The sequence below is a fragment of the Pempheris klunzingeri genome, chromosome 5 (genome assembly GCF_042242105.1).
Source record: "Pempheris klunzingeri isolate RE-2024b chromosome 5, fPemKlu1.hap1, whole genome shotgun sequence".
Classification (NCBI taxonomy): Eukaryota; Metazoa; Chordata; class Actinopteri; order Acropomatiformes; family Pempheridae; genus Pempheris; species Pempheris klunzingeri.
Genome location: NC_092016.1, coordinates 8,884,831 through 8,907,125, shown reverse-complemented (window position 1 = coordinate 8,907,125; position 22,295 = coordinate 8,884,831). Strand labels below are relative to the sequence as shown.

Sequence of the window (22,295 nt, the reverse complement as noted above, 5' to 3'; positions counted from 1 at the left end):
TTTCACAGGCAAAGCAAGGAAGACAATAATCAGCAGATTAATAAAGGATGAAATAAGTTGCAGGCCTACTGTGAAATAGAAATTTACATTGAAGGAAAATGGCTCTAATGTCATCTCTCTTTGCTGCTATGAGTCTCCATGTGCCTGTGATGGTTTTGATGGTACATTAAGGCTGAACCTCACGTTGACCCCCCCCGCCACCACATCTTCAGCTCCATCTCCAGACAGTTAGCTACAAATGTTCTCATCCATCTTCTTTTCCCATTATTTTATTTATTAATCTTTTGAAGGATGTCTCTCAAGCATTGAAATTGATATGAGTAAAAAAAAAAAAGAGGGGGAGGAGAGAAAATAGCATGCTGCTTGATTGATCTCATGTCCACCCAGGAAAGATCAGCCTGAAATATAATGTGGGCTTCCTGCACTGCTTTTACAATTCCCCTGAAAAACAAAGGTCCATATTTTTGAAGCTCTGATTAGGTACATGGCCAGAAAGGTGGAAAGACGCATAAGAACACAAATCCTTTTCATGCCTTGTTAATATAATGAACCATATTTCTGAATAAGCTCTATTCCCATCATCAGTTCCAGTGTTTCATCCTACAGCCTCTAACCAGCAGTCTGATCTGTCAGCCAACCATGTTAGATTACATGACAAATGGATGTCTGGGAGCTTCGCCGTTGTCTATCTCAGGGTTTCCAGCGCCTGAATTTGAGATCTAAATATGGTGAGATGATCTTTTTCCACTTAGGCTGTTTACATAGAAGCAGTATTTACCTCCCCACTCTATGGCTCCTCTCTCAGTGTCTAATTCTATTCCCATACTTATCAGGTTGAAGACGCTGCAGAGGGTGTTGCATAACCACGGCCTCACGCTGACTGCAGAACTGTCTAATTCTGTGTGAATCACACATTAAATCGCTTCACTGCCTCTGTATAAACACTGTTGTTTTTGGAGAAGAGATTTTAAATAAATCAAAAGGGAAGTTAAAATCCAGATTGCACAGTTTGGCCCTGAAGATGCAAAATGTATTCCTCTGATACAAATGATGCCACCGCAAGACGTGAAGTCAATGGTTTTTATTAGTCAGTCCACTAAATCTCACCATGAAAGAGCAGGAGGGATTTAAGAGGGAGCTGATGAATTGACCTTTTCCTTTTCATCTGTTTCTTATCTCAATAAGAACCCAGCTGACCTTTTCAGCCACATATCAAGCCTCCGGACCCCCTCATGTCCTTCCGCCTCTCCAACCCAACACGAACATAGCTCTTCAAAATGAGTTTTATCTCTCGCACGAGCTTCCGTCTTTACCGATTTCTTTCATCTCACTCACAGCTCCCGCCAAGGAAAAGCTGCACAAGCAAACCATGACATGCCATTTTCCTTAGGGATCTAAAGCTGTTTATCGCAGAACAGATTTCTCTACATCTCACTGCTCGGTGTCGGATGTGCAAGTACTTGTTTGGGCTGTTTGCTGTTCTAAGGTGTTCAGACAAGCGCTGTGATAGGAAGTTATCATCTCATGTACGTGCACAGAAACAACAAGAAACCAATTATAGAAGCAAACAAAGTGGACTGGAGGTCAATACACTCATTCACCTTCCTTTTTTTTTTAAAAAAAAAATTCCGTCACCTCATTAACTCATTGGGATAAAAGTAATTTCACTTTGGGTAGACCTCACCTTGGAGGATGAGGATGACATCAGCGTGGCGTCATCCATGAGTAACACGGAGCTTTGTCTTAGTGCATGTTTTACTTTCACATTCTCATCAAGATCAAAGGCCGTCAACTTCAATCAGACTAGAAGAGGGACGGAGAAAATGAACTACATGTCTGAGTATCTCAGTGCCAATCCCCAGTGAACCAATGCCTCTATTTAATGAATTGAACCCGGTGTAAGACCCGTGTGTGTGTGTTTTCTGTGTGTGTGTGTGTGTGTGTGTTTTCTGTGTGTGTAAAGAGCTGGGAAACGGCGTGGTACTGTGGCTTGGGGGATATGAAAAATTTTCTGTCCTAGTCTTTTTGTTTGTTACCATATCTCTGCCAGTAAACAAAGGACAAAGAAGGCATATTTTTCTGCCCCCATTATTATTAGTCATGACTTGGTGCCCTCAGTATAACTCAGAATATGACAATATGCATTTTAAAGCAGCTATTCCTTTCCCTTTACACACAGGCATCTATGGTGCCTGCAAGCATGACTGTTCATGGAAATATGAGTGTGCGTGTGTGCGCAGAAAAATGTGTGCAGAATTATTTGTTTCTGTCTAAATCAGTTCATTATCTGTACTTGATTGCTGCAACTGTGTGTGTATGTGGCTGAATGTAAGGGAGACTTTGGACTGTTGAATTAAGCTCTCAAATTCTGTTCTAGTGTGTCTGCCAGAGTGTGTACGTATGTGTGTATTTATCATGTATATAGAGTGAGAACAGACCTGACAGCTTGTGCTTTTCACTACAAACAGTGGTGAAAACAAAGAGCTATGAGATGCACTCAGGGTGCTGCGCATCTGCATCCAGGGTGCCTCTTAGCTGATTATCTGAGTTTAAGCAGACAGAAGGGCCCTCATTAATTTATTGCCATTCACAAGAACACATCTTTCCTTCTCCTCCCAATTAGTGGGGAATCTAGGCTGAGAAGAAAGGAAATTTCAGGCTAGAAAAGCATTAAAGTCATGCAACAACCAGTTCAAAGTGTGAAACTTGAGGAATATCTGAAACTTAAAGCCCTGAAAATTTATTTTTTCAGTCAACTTTTACTATGAGTGATGCGATCAAACATGAAGACAATTTTCTACCAAAGTATTTTTGCTTATTTTATATGAGAAATTTCAGAATTTGCTCTTTGTCTGAGGCCATTCTGTCTGCTTAAAGGCTACAACATACACAAAGTGCCGTCAGTTGCCAGCAGAAAAAAACAAGGATGTGGATCCTGAGTGGTGGGGAGTCTGACTTGTGACTAGTGGTGGGATCCTGGCACAGCATCCTCATGCATGACGCCAACTGCACACTGCTCAGAGCTTTTGTTTCAATTAATGCAGTTTATCAGATATGTGCACACAGAGAATGGACCAAAGGCTACTTCAAGGAGTTAGAGTTAGAATCGTTTTGCTACTATGCAGCAAGCCAACTGTCTTGTATTTATTTTTCACTCCTCTGTGTTTGCGTGACAGGCTCCTATCGTATGACCCAGCCTTTTGATCTTGAGTAACAAATCAATAAAAAAAAAATGTCACCCACCAGGGAGAGGTGACTGTCAATCAAATCTGATCACAATCCTGATGAAGCCAATTTATTGAGATTGTTGGAAATTAGCATGGAATCATTCATCAAACAATTTCACAAAATAATAACAATATGTTAATTTTGTTATTGAGAGATGATGCAGAATAATGAAAATAATTTTTAAAAATGCACAATATATTTACCTAATGTATTCAGGGATCAGAGATCTGCATTTTTGGGGGGTGTTTTCAATGCTGCTGTTCGATGATGGAAAAAACAAGATCCTGTTTTCCCTGCCGGTGAAACGAGAGAGGACCTGACAGAGTACAGGCTTTCTCTTATCTGTACAATACAATGCGTTCAGCGTCCAGTCCCCCCCGCCCCCCCCCGTCAGCTGCAAGATATCAGCTCCAACATCACAGCTGACATTTGGAGAAATAGGATGGTGTCAGGGCAGGGGCTGCCTGTGTGATCTATAGTCGATAAAAAGAGGTGACAAAGCCTTGAGTTCCTGTGTTAGATGCTTCCAGTGACGGCCCTTTTTCACTCTTTGTCTGTTTTTTACTCCATCTCTGCCTTTTTTTTTTTTTTACATTGCTCTTACTTTCATACTTCATAACCTCTGCATGGCTGCGGTGCCTCAGAAGGTGTGGATTGTCTGTGACAGGTGTGTGTCTGTGTGCGTGCACACGTACTAACTCGTGCTTGTGTGAGAGGATGCAGGGGGAAGGTCAGGAGATCAGCCTGTGTGTGTGTGCTGGGGTGGAGGACGGATGGAGCCGGGGGTGTCAGGGTGACACAAAGCCCCCCGGGTGAGGCAGCCATGCTGGGTGTCACTCCACAGGTCAGCAGGCACCCCCTGCGGCTCGCACGATAAGCCCGGTCTGACAGCCATTTGATGGGAAGGGTGACACAAACTCGCTCCCCCCTGCTCACCAGCTCGCATGGCCAGGCCCTGGGGAGGAAAGTGATAAGAGGCTCCCTGAATGTGGCCACTGCAATGACACTAAGAGTCATTCCTAAGGGCTCAAATCCAAAGAAAACACGAGGAGCCCATCATTGGATATCAGGCATTATTAGCTAGAGTACAAAAGCCAGACATCAAGCCCTTAGCTGTGTTTTTTAAAATAAAACTTGAGGGTTTCTGCCACGTGGCTGAGTGTTTTAGTCTACTATGGCGAGCCGAGGCATGATTTCATTCTTGCTGCTGCTGTCACACTGACATACTGACACAGTTGCAAAGGCCTTGCTTTTAATGAGCTGCATTTCCAATGAGAGTATCACAATGGCTTTTAAAAACTCCAACCTTTCTCAAATGAAATCAATGCCTCATCAATACAGGGTGAGTTTCAGTTGACACCTCAGTGTAAATGTAATTTAATTGGATTGCAAAATCTATTTAAAAGTCCAATCGCATTAGAATTTAAAGTAAGAAGGTCTGTAGGTTAATTGATTTCCAAGAAATTTTTCATATGGAAGAGTTTGTTAAGCACTAATCTCCATGCGATAGATCATGTTGCAGAGGAGAGCAAAATAATAAAGTGCTGTGTTAATTGAGGCAGACTCGGTTTTAAAGTATCAATACGAGCGTGTGAGAGACATTAAACTATTTTTACAACACAACACATTGTTGTGAAACAGCTCCTAGCAGAAGTTCACAGCAGAAAGTGGATGCAATCTTTGTGAGGTTGGAATGGCGACCGTGTTTTCTTCCCCCGCAGCACTGCAGTCAACCCAGCACCGCCTACACAACCCAGATCCTCTCACAGTCAGGCCTCCTTCCTCACAGCCTCAACACTAGCAGGCAGACTGGCGCACTGAGGAGGGGGCCACCTGTCTTATTCGGCTCATGCTTTTGTGGCAACATGAAGTTGCATTCAGAGATTGAGTTGCTCTTGACGGATAAGGCATGGTAAATTAGTAATAAATCCTTAAATTGCACTGGTGAAATCCAAATTTTTTTTTACTTCTTCCAAAAACATACCATTGTCTCAACGTACAGCTATACATTTTGTTTATAATTCCATTTTTTTTAGCCTACATGTTTCCTTGGTGAACCTTCACTGTGGAGGGACCATGTTTTTATTCCACTGGCCCTGGTTTTCTTACTTGCGGCAAAGTGACTTTTTTTTTTTTCCATTTTGGCCAAATCATAGTTTGAATCGTTGGCCTGTCACCAGCACCAATATGCCTCCCACCATGTAAAAGATAATAATTCACTTTCTGTCCCCAGTGAAGGAGTTTGAGTATTGTTGGGTCCATGAGTGTAGGATGATTTCGACAGGCCGTTTGGTATAACATCTGTCATGATGTAAATTTTTCACTGATCTGTCGAGGCGAGGAGAAAGCTGAGCCTGAAGGCACAGTTCTCAAATTATCAGCCAGTGTGTGTTCAAACCCTCAGCCGTGGTCATGAGCTTTGAGTAGCGACCGAAAGAATGAAAATCATGTAAATGAGTTTTCCATTGCGGGTGGTTGGGCTGGGTGAAGATCTTTGATTTCTGCGAAGAGCTTTGACTTAAACCACTGTTCAAATGCATTAAAATGAGCAAGTTGAGGTGGTTCAGGCATCTTATCTGGATGACTCCTGAAAGCCTCCCTTTGGTTGTATTCCAGACACATCCATTTGGGTGGAGACAGCAGGCTGACCCAGAACATGCTGGAGCGATTACTGTACATATCCTATCTGGCTTGGGAACATTTCAAGCTCCCCCAGAAAGACCTGCAGGATGGGGCTGCAGAGACCTGGATAAGCAGTGGAGAATAGATGGATGTGCAAGCCTACATAAATACACTGGGATGCACTTGAACTTGAAGACCTTTTTTTGACATATATCTAACTTACTTTTTCTTTATATGTCGCCACTGTGGCTGTGACTTTGCAAAAAACCAGCCTAGCTGCAGGCAAACTGTTTATAAATGTATCCCAGTGGATGTGCAGACTCCCTCTTCGTCGAGCTGACTGTCCTCTTGGGTGAACAGTGTGAGCGCGAGAGGCACAGATCAGGAAAGACGAGACAGAGACTGGATAATGTCAGGGGAGTGCTGAGTGGTAGTCCATTAGTGTCATCGGCACATCACTAACTCTGAGTGTCATCGGTGCATGTCAGTTTCTCTCCGTCGCTTGTCAAATGTGGAGAGGGAGTGGCTGCTGTCTTCACGCAGACACGCTGAGAGCTTCCAAAAAAAATAACAGACAGTGACTGATCAGTGCCAGAAGACCACAGTGAAGTCCCAAAGCTTGCCTCAGCCAAACATACTCAAATGATGCTTTATTTAGCCATAAACAAGGTCTGTGATTTATGCAACTTACACACACTCTGTATGGTTGTATAAAAGGTCTGCTATCGACTTGAAATTGCCTTTTTATAACAATAGCAGATAAACAAAGTGAATTTGATTTGAAAACAGACATTTCCTCAGAGGTGTGCCTGAGGGAATAACACAGAGGTAATCAATACGGGAATGTCTGTTTTTAGACACTCAGTGCATTGTTGACTGTTTGTGAATCAATCAATAGCGGAATATGTTTTGAGATAGAGAGACAAGGGGGTGGGATGAGGATGGGGCTACCTCCTCCACCTGAGGGCTGCTATTCATCAGGGAACTGACAGAAAATAGGAGCAAGCAGATAGCTCCCACTTGACATCGTGCTTCTGTGTGTTTGTGTGTCTGTATAGTCTGGAAGGGGGGTTTATGCAAGTGTGTGCGTCTCCGCACACCAAAATATCATATCATGCTTTTTCAGCTCACCAATAGATTTCCCTGCTCTAGGGAGAAAGTTGTATTTCAGGAAACACGAAGTCTGGAAATATCCCGTTTGCTTGGGGAAAATCTATCACGCTTGCTCGTTCTGTGTACAGGAATGAATTTGGCACTCGCACAACTGAGGGAGTTCCGTTTTTTCCTCTCCGTCTTTGTCTGACAAGTCCACACTGCAGCTCACACCTCAGTGATGGCCCCAGGTGAATCTAAGATATATAGGTCCTCTAGTGCCAGAAAATGGCCACAGTGGAGAAGTCCTCAGTTTCATAAATAAAACATTATTAAATACAGCTGTCATTTGTAGCAGTGATTTACTGAAAACTATCAAAAAAGCAAAAATATATTTGTACCAAAAGTAGGCTCAAATAAATAGTTAATATTGATACAGAATGGTATCCAGGATGAAGCTGAAGTGTATGAAGGACTGGCATGAAAGTTCATTTAAGCCATTTGATCTGGCAAACCAAGAATAAATTCTCTATAAAGTGGGAACTGGTCCATTTGTATGATTAAAAGAGGCAACGCATTAGTAGCCCCTGCATGTATTACACTTTGAGGTACCTTTAAATTTAGACTGTAGGTGAGAAAAGGAGCTCTATCATGTCTGAGGTGACAAATCCTCATTTAGTCATGAATACTGTGTCTGCTGGGTGAACAGGTGGGTTCATTTGAAAATCAATTACAAACTGTTCTTCTCTTTAATCTCATATGTCCTAAAAAACCTGAGCTGAAACACAGACCGTCAGATACTGTTTTCTGTTGATCAAACTCTCCTGTCCAGCAAATCAGCCGCCCTGGTCCTCTCCTTAAAGTTGTGGTCGTCATGGAGCTAATGTGCTGGACTATTTCTAGAGATTGCGAGGCAACCAGCAGAGACTCCACAAAATCTCATTGCCAGGCCAAGAAATAGTTACAGCCTCAAACTCTCCATAACTTCAAACTGCCAGACTAACTTAATGCTAAGGTATTCCTCTGCTGGCTGTAGCTTTTACACATGCTGGACAGATACTGTACGAGAGTGGCATCAAACCTCTTATCTAACTTGCAGGGAGCTAGAGAGCGAATAAGGATATGTCCCAAAATGTCAAACAATTTTTTGAAGATGTTTGGTTATAAAATGGAAACTAGCAGGACTTCCCTATAACACAATGAAGGTAAAGGAATGTAGGTCTGTGTGGTGGTTGGGCAAAGCTATGACTGTCTTTAGGATTATAATCTTAGCCATATCTTAACTATAGAGACGGCAGCTTTAAAAAATGCTTTTATACACCGTTTTGTGTTGAGATACGGTTCGTGACATTTTGATATGCTACACAAAGGTGGACTTACTAACATTAATAATGGCTGCACTCCATTTAGGTGTTGCCTGCTGACTCTCTAGAATGATTTACTTGCACACCTAAATTGAATTAACAGATCGATCATTAAGTGATGTTTATATTTACCTCTGCTTCCTCTGTCTGCTGACACAAAGGTCTTATTATCATAAAAATACATTTTGTGGCTTTTCATGAACCAGCAGGGAGGCTCTTTGTAGAGTATCATGTTGTCGCCACATGGACTCTATTTCTGCACCCCCTGAGATGTTATCCTCCTGCGCTAAACGTTGGTGTTTGGCAGAGAATTAAAATGCGTGAAACAGGGTGAGAGAGGAAACCGTAAGTGCCAGATGTGAGCAGGCTTTAACAGGTTGCCCTACTGCTGCTTGGGACCAATTAGCATTTGTCATGACCAACTTCCACCCCGCCATCAGTCTGTATGTTTTGAACACAGATTCCTTTTCACTTGCAATATGGTTCATATTTTATTAGCTTCACTAATTGTCTCCATCTACAGCCCTCCTCCGCATGTTTCCAAGACATATAATTGTTATCAGAAAATCACAGTGGAACAGACGCTTTGCTCCCAAGCAGTTGCGCTCATCTAATTATAAAACACTAGGTAAATGTTGAGCAGATGCCCTCCACCAATCCCCCCCCCCTCCAACCCCTCTTCCAATTGAGAGAGCCATTTGGTCTCGTTCTAGTGTTACATTGGCTCCACATGGAGTGGTGATCCTTGCCAAGTGGCTGCCGTGGTATAAATGAACCTAATCGCTCGCCAACTCCGCGCACTGTCCAGCAGACAGGAACAAAAGAAGACCTTCTACTTCAGCTAAAGTGGTCCGCTCCACCCTGCTGTGGTGCTTGACTTCTCAGCCCTCCTCAGCTTGTAGTGTCTAGGCTAGGAGCTCGTGTCTGCAGTGAGGAGGCACGAGTGTGGTGGTGTCACAGGAGGCTGCATTATCTTCTAATGACTAATATCTCCGGCGTCCTTGCACCTTGCATTTGGCAGAGCCGTGTCGTAATTAGGTATCTGTTAGTGCTGGAAGACAAATAAGGAAAACTAGACAGTAGGAGTAGAGGGGGAAACAAGGATCGAAAAGAGACTACCAGTTTATGTAACAATTGTGGACGTATGCTTAAAAACAAGCCTGTTACCAGAAGACAGCTTCCAGTGTAATGAACGGCTTTGTTGCTTTGCAGTTTGCTCAGCAAGATCTCATTCCAGTTCCCTTCTCTCCCCAAAGGCTTACCGTGGCTTACTTGAAATTATTTGTCCATATTCCAGTTGTTTCTTTTGATAAAGTAACTCTTGTTGCAGATGCAGTGGTAATTTGCGCATTTGCTCAGTCAGCTGCAACGAACAGCATTGCTAGCACTGCCTAAATGTATATGAAACTTGGATAGAGCAGCTTCCAACTTAAGTTGGGCCAGAATTTAGTTCCAGGAAGTTCTTGCCAAAGTCTGCAGAGAACAATAGAACAATGGATATAAAAAACTATGAAGATTGCTACATTTTTCCAGTATGTTGAATTGGGTTCCCGAAGTAGAAAAGTGAGATTTATATATCAGGCTTCGAGTTGGCCATCAAGCTGTCCCTCCTTCTCATCCTCCAGCGTTCACATCTTTCTCCTGGCTTCATTACCTCTCATACCACGCATTCTGTGCTGGGGAGGCAGAGCAGCTGTCAGTTTTTGTCTGGCAAGAGTGTCTCTCTCTCTCTTTCCACCACAGCCACAAGTGACCTGTTCCTGTCTGGGAGCCAGGACAGATGACAGCCCCGCTGCAGCCTGGATGGTCCAGGTGTGGGCACCAGGTATAAGCTTGATTGGAATCCAGAACCACGGCTGTGATTGTACTTACTAGCCGATTTGAAATTTAATCTCGGCCTCTTGGTTGTTTGGATTAAGCCTTGTAAAACAATACTGACTTCATGCGCAGGTAGGATGAGTCTGGAGTACACATACACACCGAAACAATCACATGCGTGTGCACTCGGTGCATCCATTACACAGTCGGACTATAAATCTGCCGTGGAATTAACCAGTGAGTAGAGGCTGATTGCTGCAGCGGTCCCCTCGCACTCTGAGGAATGAGAATAAATGAGCGGACGCTGGCATGAACAATCCTTTATTACACCCATTAGCCAGAGGAGCCTGAGCATTATGAAAACGGGGATACCAAACGCGCAGCCCTGTCGTCACATACGTGGCCTACTTATGGTTCCCATGACAGTGTGAAGCCCCCCCCCCTCATAATCATCACCACCACCACCACACATGCATACCATTACCACATTACCCGCCCCCCCAATCTCACATGCGTTTGCAGAGCGAATGCAGTACAGTCGCCTGTGTGCTCCTTGTAATGTCAAAATATTTCTGAGGTGCCAGCTAATAAGTGCAGCTCTGGAGTGCCTCCACAAGCTCAATATGTTCATAAACACATTTTTTTTCTTCTTCTTCTTTTGGAGAAACTTCAAGAGATAGCTGAATCATTAATCAGGAAGTTCGCTGTGCACTGCTTGTAAATCATTCTGCTCATTCCTGGATGCACTCTTCAAACAACAACAGTGCCAGGTGTTACTAATCAAGATTGGTTTGTTTGCTTGTTTTTTGCATACATTAACAATGCCAGGTGGACTATTTTTCATTAATGTATTCTCCATCAAGAGCAAGGTAATGTTACAGCTCATTTACCGTGCAAAGCTTCAGGTCATATAAAATATTTTGACAGGCGTTTCATTACATTACATTCAGAATAGACTGGCTGACATTGTTTGTTGTATTTACTATTAGAGGCTATTTGATCTCAGTTGTTCGACGGTGACGTTGGGACTCCTGTTGATCTTCATTTGATACGAAGCATTCAGCCCTGTCATTGAAATCTTGTTCTGCCATTTAATCGATCTAATCCCACCCTGACAAGCAATGACATAAATGACCGAGCAGAGCTTTGTCACTTGGAAGTAAGCTGTCTTACAGTGTTAAAATACAGTTTACTGGTGGGAATGGAAACATCATTTATGACCCCAGAGAAGCGGTCAGTGCTGAAGTTTTGACCAAAGTCTGGCCAACAAGTCTTTCAGCCCTAAATCAATATTTCAACATCAAAATTTGGACTTTCAACCTTACAATCATGATGAAGCAACAGTAGTAATGTGGCTGTCAGCCAACCGGCGTAATAAACCAGCAAATGATTGTTAATAAAAGAAAACTGTCTCACCAATTTTTGTGGCAAGTGAGATGTGTCATTTATATGAGAAAATGATTATGAATTTCTTTTTATATTTCATACTTCAAGAATTATGTTATTAGCTAACAGTAGATGGGACTGACCTTTCATGACATGTTGCGTGCGTGTGTGCCGAAGGTTTAGCAATTATTTTAGAGCAGAGTGACGCTTATATGATGAAGCCAGACCAGCAAAATAATCAGGATGCTTTATAATCATTGTTTCTTTTTTATCTTAATAGTGAAACTTAATAGTAACAACCTAAGTTTAATAGTAATCTTTATATTATAGGTCTGCACCTGCACCAGGCTATACCCATGATATAAATGTGCCTTAAGGAGACCCATCGGACTCATTTTTTTCCCCAACGTATTCCATGTTTATATCTTTTCAGAAGAAACAAAATAATTGGTTGAATTGCAAATTTTAGATGCTCATTGTTTAGCATATCCAAAGCACATCATAAACAAACTTAACTGATTATAATTTGTAAAATGACCACTAGGAGGCTGATTTGAGCATTTTGCTAGCAAATAATTCAATGGTAAACCCCGTGTAACCTGAACGTGATGTCCCATCTGTGAGCAAAGGCCTAACGATGTCGGTGTGACTGATGAGGGATTCACGTCCTGGTCTGACGTAAACAGGTACAGTATTTTTGATCAAGTCGTACAGTAGCTTGTCTGAGTCTCGTTTCTGTCTCCACTGTTCCAACTGTGTAATCAGGACACAGTGGGAAGCACTGAATTGCATCCAATTTCCTCTCACTTCCCTTTGTTTATTGACTTGGGGACCTGACAAAGAGTGAGACTCGAGTGGAGTTGAGAGGAAACCACAGACACTGACGCTGTTAACCTCTCGCCGGCACTTTTGCTGTGCCCTGAAGAACACAGCGGGGAGCCTTGAAGTAGATTGATTACACTTGTGATCACTCTTCTAAGATAATGTCCTTCCTTTTAATCATGCATTGTGCCCCTGCTCTTTACAAGGATAAGATTATCATCAGCAGCTTCATCACTGTCTCATTGTAAATGCCATCCTAATTGGACAGCTCTGCTTTTCATTGGAAGTTTTGATCTTATTTACTGCTGCGTGTCCTTCAGCTGAAATAGGATCACGTTTTTCTGTCTTTTTGTCAGTCAGCTATCTTCATCCTACATGCACAGAAGTCAAATGTGTTGCCTTCACTTTCTACGAACTACACTTAAGGATTTTCTGTAGTTGCATCAGGTGAATGTAATTACAAAACTCCCTTGGACTTCTCAAACTGCCTTTTATAAAAATCAAAGACTTGGCAGTAGTTGTAGTATGTTAGCTTGATCCCTGTGGTGTTGAGCTTTGCTGAATGCACTGAAGTCAATAACCTCTTATTTACTCATTGGGCACCAGAGAGGCTGTATTATCCAGTGACTCCATAAACCTGATATTTCATCAAAAAAAACAGCCATTTACCTGCCAAACATCCCCCAGCCATGCTTTCTCTGATACACTTCCAGTGTTTGAATTAAGATTTGAAGATGAGTTTGGTGCAAAGAAAGCCTGAATGAGAGTTCAGCCCTCGCATCCGCAGGCCATCATCAGTAATCCTGTGCTTTTGTTCTCTTTGACATTGGCAGCATTGACCAGACCTGCCCGCTGTCGGTCCATGAGGCAGTCTTGATTTTACAGGTCCACTCTTTTGTCAAGTCCTTTGTGGTGGTTGGCATTTGTGATGGGACACTAATTACTGTATTTGCTTCAGGATAAAGTGTTAAAAACATCAGCTTCAGGTGAAAGATACCCACAATTACACACGTTTGTGCACAAAATGAACTGTTTTGTGCCGTTTTTTCTTCTTCAGGCAGAATTGGAAACACCTTCTGATGAGGTTTGTTCTTCCTCTTTCCATTCTTTCCGCCATCTCTTTACCTGAGTTAGTTAGTTCTTTCTTTCTTTCTTTCCTGAACTGGCTCCCTTTTAATGGCTTACAGGCAGATCAGTGGCCAGCCGCAGGGGTCGGGACTGACCTTTCAAACCCTTCTGGTTTATTATTTGCACTGTCAAAGCTCCACGTGCCACTGTCTGACCTCCACTCTCATTTCCAAACCAGCAACCGTGAGACAGCCTCCCAGACAAAGAGCCAGTTGAGAGGGGAGGGATGGGGAAGTCAAACGCAACGCCTTTGTTGTGATCACGATTATGTCTGGCATTATGTAAATAGTGCTTATCCAGTGTTAATTGCCTCTGCTGCTAGGATGAGCATATTAAACGTGAAGGAAACAATTTACTCCTTTCAAAGTCTCCCCAGGCCACCGTGAGTCAGGCCGGCCTCGGTTTTTCGAAGGCATTGCTGGTGCCATCTGTTACCTGTGTCATCTCATCTGCACTCTAAAACTTCATGGTAAATAGTAGATAATAAAGGATAAATCTGGGTCATTACAGCGTGGGTGTTTATTTTTCGAGTGTTTGCCATCATATGTCTCTGTAATAAGAACGGTGGACTCACCAAGTTGATTGCTGAGATCTGAGAATGATATATGAGCGATATAGGCGGCAATAAAAAGTCATAGTCAAAACAAAAAAACAAACAAAACCCAAGTTGTAGTAACACAGAATTCCTTTACCATTTACACTTGCTCTGTTTCTTCATGTGTCAGGATAGAAGTATATACACAAGATAACAAAATCAGGCTACAGGCAAGTAGACAGAGTGAGGGAAGAGCAGTGGTTGCTCTTTTGTATGTTTGGTTCTTACTTGCGTTGAAAATACCCCTACGAGGCACCCTCTTTTGTTGTACCTGCTTTCTGCTTCACTCTCAGCACATTTGGAGGTGTTCCATGACAGTACCCACTTGATTTTCTTCCGTCAGCATATGGATGGCACCATTACTCCTTACAACATCTTTTCACGCCAGCCAGGCCATTTTGCTGATTTGCACAGCACAGAGTATCATCCAACTACCCCCCTCCCACCATCTCCTGCTCCTTTCCCGCCCCCCAAACCAATTACCAGTTATCACCAAGGAGGAGGCTGTTCATCCATTAGTTATTCATCCACCCAAGTGCCACTTTTACTCTAATTCGATTTTCTCCCTCTATTTTACATTAAAACTCCCTTCAAGATGGCAAGATCTTAAAGTTAAGCACAGAGATTAACTGTGCATCTCTAAATCTCTTTAACAAATATACCCTGCATGTACCATTAACCTTGAACAAGATGATTAACTCAGCACTCTCACCAGTCTCAAATCATATTTAGAACCTGCCGCAAAATTTCATAATCCAGCCAAAATAGAACAGTACAATTATCCCGCATTCTGTCGTAATCTGTTAGTGATGAAGACAGAGCACCATATTGATCTAATTTCATGGAAAAGTGATCATAAGCAGAACTGAGGGGATGTTGTGAATATTATCACATGGAGCATCAGAGATGCAGGGCCAAGTACGCTAACAGATCTGATGAAATGTTCACTGAACAAGCTGTCACATGCAGCCTCGTGAACACTACTTTATGCTTGTGAATCTGGGCTTTTCTTTCTGTCCTGTGTGTGTGTGTGTGTGTGTGTGTTGGTCCTGCTGGGGTTATTTGTATTCCTGGATAAGACACTGCAGCATTTCATTAATGCAACTGCAACAATGACCTACAGTCAGTGTTAGGAAAGTGACTTGAAAGTGTGATAATTTATTCATTACATCACTTACTGAAAAAGTAATTACATTACATCATTACCAGTCTCTCCACTGAACATTCAGAGACCAAACGAATATCCAAGGCCAAGTATGACGACGAACCGGAGGAAATGGCTGTGCTAGTAGATGGTGACTGCCCAATACTTTGGAGCTTCCATCACCTACTCTGCAACTCCACACTTTTGACATTGACTGTTGGGACAGTTCATGCTAAGATCTCTTCTCCCTTTGTCCTTTTTATAATAGTTGTCCTTTGCGCTGAGCGATTACTGAGCTAGATTGGATAATAAAGGTATGTAAAAAGGCAGACCATGAATTTTAGAGCAGATTGAAAGAGCTGATGCACTTTGAACGAGTTGCGCAGTAAAGGGAGAACTTCACACAGGATTGGTGCTCAGAGAAGAAAATTGGCAGAATTCATCAAATGCTCTGCGAGCATAAAACCTCAGCAGCAACGTGGAAGGCCTTTAATGTGAAAAATAACCCAGGGGCCTTGTGGAGTGTGTTTTATGTGGTTGGAGGGGTTAAAGGACGCCTGTACATTGGTTCATGTAGAGATGTTGGGGGATTGTCAGATTTCCCCAGTGGCATATTCTCTCTCTCTCTCTCTCTCTGTGTCTCTCTCTCTCTCTCTCTCTCTCTGTGTCTCTCTCTCTGTCTCTCTCTCTCTCTCTCAGTTTCATGTCATTGGAGCGTTGCTTGAGTCGCTCAGACAGTAGCACTGACTGTCTGGGAGTGATTTATGCAGTCATAAGGGCTGTACTGTTGCAGACCTTGGCCCGTATTTTATTCTGACACTTATTATTGAAATGAGACATTTGGGTGTAAAGAGGAACCCGAGCCGTTTTCTCACTGAGAGAGGATGAGGTAGCAGTCATGCTCACATCAAAACTCAGCCTTGCAGCATTCGGAATTACCTCAGGGAGTATTTAATTCCACTTCTCCACTGAATGTTCCCGTTCTCACTTGTATATAGTTTTTTATTTATGAAAATGCAAATTGAGTTTCATATGTTGAAAGATGGAATTTGAACACATTGATGTTGTTGTTGGAGCTGCAGTGTAGCAGCTGCTGTTCAGGAGCTTTGAGCCGCAGAAGAGACAGACTGCAGCAGTCAGTCAGTCAGCAGTGAGCAGCAGTGTCTCAGTCTCCTGCTCTATTGCTGCATAGACTCAGTTGGGAAAATCAACAGACAGTATAGCAAAGAGAGTTATTTTTGCCATTCAGGGTCCCAGGAGTAAAAATGTTGTTCATTTTCTACATAGACAAAGTTACACGAGTAGCAGTTGGAGGATTTCTGAATGGCTGCATGGGCATGAACCATCAGTACAAAAAAATTTTTTTGAAAATATCTGCTTCTCTGGTAAATAGTCAATACAGCAGGCCTGTGCACATGAAGTCAGCCATGACTTCCAAGTGGTGCTCTGGTGGCCTAAGGGTTTAGGGCACAGATCATCAAGCAGAACATCCCCAGTTCAAGTCGTGCCGGAGACCTTCGTTGCATCTTTCCTAAAATCTCTCTACTATTTTCTGACTACTAAAGGCTTAAAATGCTGCCCCAAAACTATGACTGCCAGGGAGCTCTTTAGTATGACACAACTAATGCAAATGCAAAGTTCTGTTGCCTCTGCAGCTACTTTGTGAAAAATCTGTAGAAAGACATTTTGTGAAATATATATATTTGGTTATATATAAGTCTTCAATGAAAACATGGATCCCACTTTCTGTCTATTCGCTAATTATGAAGCGACAGCGATTAGCTTAGCATATAGACTGGAAACGGGGCACTGGCTCTGTCCAAAGGTAACAAAATCCTACCCTACCACGTGCTGGTAGGGTTTATGATTCTATGTTGAAAAACAGAAAAAACTTGGGAGAAAGACTTGCCACAGCGGAGGGACGTGACACCTATCCACATTTTATGAGTGTGAGAAAAGTGGTAATCTCCCAAACGCGGCTCTTGCGGCCATGCTGCCCTCCTTCTGTACCTCCACCTCCTCTGGCACTGTCTCGTCCAACTCTTTTTTTTTTTTCTGAGGGCTCCACACAGCTGACTGGACCCCAACGCTGTGGGGTCATGTCGCCTTTTCCTAACAGATGAGGAGATAGAACACGGTTTGTCTAATCGACGGCTGTAAGCGCTACACTCCTGAGGCTGGATGACCTACATGTTACACTTTCTCCATCTGCCTGCATACACTTAACACCCCACGGACTGCCACTCAAACCAGCAGGTGACTGCACACAGGAGATACGGAGTGTGTGTAACAAAGTCTCACTGCCTGTACAGATGTTAAGCACAACACCCAAGGTTACACACTCTGGTTAAATAAGAGCCTCAGATGCTCTTTCCACTGCCACTGAAAGCCTTGTTTTCTTGTCAGTGTAGCTGAAGTAGAAAGGATGACCTTCCTTCACTCGTATCTGGGTTGAACTGGAAATGCGCCAAATTGACTGAAGTCAGGCATTTTCTCCTTGTGCAGAGCATAAACTCTATAAAATTGAAAACAAAAACATTTCATTAAGATTCAAAGTGCTTCATGCAAGCCATAAAGCAATGTATGCAGTTAATTCAAAGGCATAAAAAAGCTAATAGACTATTAGAGTTTACTGCCTGGAGCTGCCTTTTTTCCTTGCAGAAGAAGTACATCAATCACTTCCATCAGTAATCCCCTGCAAGCTGCCGGCAGTGTCTGTGCCTCCTGCCAGAGAAACGGCCCCTCAGCAGAAGCAGCATCAGATGTGGCTGAATTTGACATCTTAACAGATAAACTGGCCCCACTTTACTACTGTCACTACATTCTGCCCTTGGTCTTTGGAGATATTGATGGGAGGCAGCAGTCGATGAGACAAACTGACGGAGGAGACGCCTGAGGAGTGGAGCTAAGCTGCTACGTGTTTGTTCTTTCTTGCTTGTCCTCATACCTGGAGGATAAACGATAGGATGGGACACAGATGAGAGAACCTTCGGGATTGCGCTTTGCTGTAGGCGGCTATACGTTCATAGTTGTAAAAACAGTGTCTTTTTGTGAAGTTTTCAAGTAACTTTGTTTGCTCAGAACAGCTCAAAGCGGCATGCGATATTTACCGAAGCGGAGACTTTCTGCATTCGGCTGAATCACATGTGCACATTTTTGGAATGTCTTTGTCAATATGGGACTCCGCCACAGAGAAAATGAAAGAAAAGGGGCTTCATCCTTTCGTTACACTCCACTAAGCTGGTTTACTGCATTTGTTGTGGGAAGGCTGTTGGTCGTCTCAGGGGCTTTGAATAAAAACACACTTCTCTCCTGGCTGCAGCTGCTGCATATCCATGTGCAAACAGCCAGCAGATGTGTCTTGGTCGAGATACCTCGTCCCAACACCCATTTCCCCCCAACTTTACATTTACCTGATCATCTCCTAGGTCAATCGTATAGCAAATGATCTCTCACGAATAATCACCACTCCTTTGTTCCAGACCAGTAGGATAATTCATGTTGACTCCATGTGGAGCAGTTTGCGTAGCTGCACTGGACTCGATAAAAGCTGCAGCTGCTAAATAATTTGTTGCAAACAGATTTTGTTTACCAGCATGTTTATGAATGTATCTGTATTTGCATACTTTGTATGCACACTTCAAGAGGATAGTTTATGCTAGTGTAACTACATCAAAATATGTGTGATGAAACTTTAAGAGGCTACAACTTTACTGAGGGTAAGCAGTGAATATGAGACGAAATGATGTTAAATATTGACAGGATTAAAGCTACTTAGGAATTAAGCCAATTGCAAAAAATATTCATCTTAAAATTTCACTGTATAGCCACCATCAGCATCTTTAGACATGCTAGCTGATGAAGCACTTTGCAGAGAGCAAAGCTGTCGCAAGACATCTCAAGGACTGTGTTGAAAGCAATTCTTCGGTGTGAGAATATTTGAGAATATCTAGAAAGCTGCAGCCAGGCTTATAGAAACCCTTCCCATCTGTCAGAGAGGACTGAAGATCCACACAACTAACCGAGGCGGTGTGTTTAGCTGGAAAGACATCAGCCAAAGGGACACAACGAGGATGGCAAAGTCCCTCATGCAGGAGTTAAGACTACTTAAAATTCCTGTGTTGATTAGGGATTAATTGTTCCATCTGGCTCTCATGAAAACCAGTGAAGAGGATGAAAAACAGCACTCCCTCCTCTATTTCCTGACGTGTTTCCTCTTGTTTCATTATGGTCATGGAGTATGGCTAGCAAGTGGTGAGGCTTGGAGGAGGAGGAGGAGGAGGAGCCTAGGCTGGACAGGCTGTACCAGAGGGAGACTTGGGGAAATCTGATCATTTTTCTCGGGGACTGTCATACACCATAGGCTGCCTCATTTGTCTACTCCAACTCCTTTGTTTCCACCGGGCTCCCTTTTCCAGGATTGGTCTGCAAAGCGAAGGATGAGCAGGAAAATAAGACACACAGAGAGAGATTGTCAAAGGAACTATCTAGGCTAATTATTATAGTGGCCCATGTTTCTTTAATGCAGTACTTAATGCTAATGTATGTGCAGTAGTATTTAATACCTGCTGAATGGCCAAAAAAAGAGAATGAAAGCGAGCTCGGATTGTGAGGGAAGGAGGGACGAGGGAGGCTGCACGACTGCACTTTTATTTTTCCTCTAAATTGCCCTGCAGTTGCACAGGAGTGGTGTTGACCCAGTTTATCTCCCACTCAGGTGATTAATGCAACATCGCTACAAACAAAGGTCACATCAGGAGGCAGGGGAGCAGGCCAGAGTACAACAAGAGCTGAGGGAGATATATATGGCTACTGTTACGGCTGACAAAATAAGTTGGTTGTTGTTTTGTAGGGCATCACTCAGTCTCCAGAGACACACATTAAGAAGTGGAAGTAAAAACAACAAACACACACACACATACATACATATGGGACACACCATTAATCTATTACAACCATTATTAGATTATAAATATTCTTTATATTTTCTGTTAGCAGGTAACAATGTTAGCCATACAGACGTTTGAAAGATTACATTAAAGGGGCTTTCTACCGACTTCACATGTGAAATCAGTTTACTCAATGGCTATATAAAGTCTTCTGCAACATTTCTGGAGGGAGCTTTCTGTCTCTTGTCTTCGTGACCTAACATGGGAATAGATGGGAATACCCCTTTTTGAGATATTTTCAAATCATCATTTCATTTGTTCATGTAATGCTGTAAGGGGTCACAAGATTAATCATGAAATTGTGTTTTTCTGCTAGAATTATTTTCTTATAGAGATATGCATCCTGCAATAAAGGGTTGCAAGTAGATATAGCTAGCTTGTTGACAGAATAACTGAACTATTTTGATAATCAAGTCATTTTGTGAAAATATGCTATACATCCTGAGGTTTCACCTTCTCTTCAGGTTTTGGACTTTAGGTCCGGCAAAACCAGCCATTTAAAGATGTCACGCAGCAGTATGGGAAGTTGTGACTGGCGTTTCCCCACCATTTTCTTTTTTTAACATTTGGCAGACCAAACGATTAAACCAGATGAATCCAGTCAACAAAAAACATTTAACTGCAGCCGATTCACGAGCAAAACATGAACAACATAGTCTACTGTACTGAGTCTATTCAAGGACACAAAATGTTCGGTCATGTATATGTCACATTGGGACTTAAAAAGCAATGTAACACGGAGACACACAAATTAGAAAACACATCAGTGTTGAGTTTGGCCTTACAGAGGACATGTGCTGTCAGGTTCTATTGGTGTTTTACTGCTGCTCAAAACATGTCGAGTCATTTCTCAAAACGCACCCTGTCAAATTCAGCGAGACGTGTAACAAAACATGCACAAGTGAGAAATAAGTGGTGGAATATCTGGGGTTGAAAATATAAACTCTGTCTGAAGGAATTCCCCGATGGCTTCTGCATCTTTAATATTCATTTAGCGGCACCACATGCACACAGCCAGAGTTACTCTGAACTGTCAGCTAGGGATTGTGCATTTCAAGCCAAAATACTATTCGATAGTCACAGTGAACTATTTGGAACACGTACTACTTTGGATTACAGCAGGCGTTGGTCTGAGTGGATGGAAGATGTTGTGGGCTGCGATCGAATCAAGCGCCGCACCAGGAGGGGCGATCTCCCCGGGTGGAGAGCTAAGCTAACCTAGCCAGTACCTACGGATGCTTCTAGCTAATTTCCGGTTGAGAAGATAGGCTGAATGAAATGGGACTCAGGCTGCCTAAGCAACGAAACCAGAAACTGTTTGTGCCCACATCTACAGAGACCTGGCTTCATCTCAGTGCCCCGGATCAATCTACTGCTCCTGCCAGGCACTACCAGGCACCGGTAAAAACCAAGGAACATGTACTTCTGAAACAAAACAACAGTCATGTAGACTATTCGATTTTTTTTAGGATTTAACAAATATTCGAAAATCATGACCCATTTCTACTGTCGACTGCTCGTAAATTTAGGTCATCTTGTTAGAGTCTGAGCTGAGCTATGTGTTTTTATTTTTACAGCTGTGTTGCATTTCACAGAGTGTGTAATTTAAGATCTGAGACACTGCTGTTTTTGAGTTTCTAAGCCTTGCTGTATTTTTCTACAGCTGACGCTTGTGAATACAAATGCTTCATTTTAGTTTTCTGGTTATCATTTAAACTCCTTTCAGTTTGCCATGTGAGCAAAATGCTCCACTCCAAAACCATATTTAAATACAACTGCAAGTGTAATTATGCTGTCTACCTTTTTCTCTTTCAGTGGTTATCTAAATTATAATCTCTAGTTTCAGCGTTTATACCAAAGCATATTCTCTAAGGTATTCCACAGCCGCGGTTTCTCTTCCAGAGAAATTACTCGTGTTAAATGAAGCAATGATTTTCTTTATATGTGCCAGCTGTAGTGCAAATGGTTTTCAATCTGCCAGAAAAATCCAGTTCATTTTGTGAAGATGAGGTTGAAGATGGACTGAGTGAACAGGGGCCATTTGGGCTTTGATCTACCATTCTGATAATGTTACATCAAACTGTGTTTTTGTGTGAATGATTTCCAATATTTTATTCATAAGAAATTCTCTTTGATCGTCTGTCAGA

General features: G+C 42.5%; 1 protein-coding gene across 1 annotated transcript in view; it reads left to right on the top strand.

The window, feature by feature from the left end:
- The window catches only part of LOC139201665 (PDZ domain-containing RING finger protein 4-like), a 110,427-nt gene that overhangs the window by 70,007 nt on the left and 18,125 nt on the right, over nt 1–22,295 (top strand). The gene's annotated exons all lie outside the window — the stretch shown is intronic.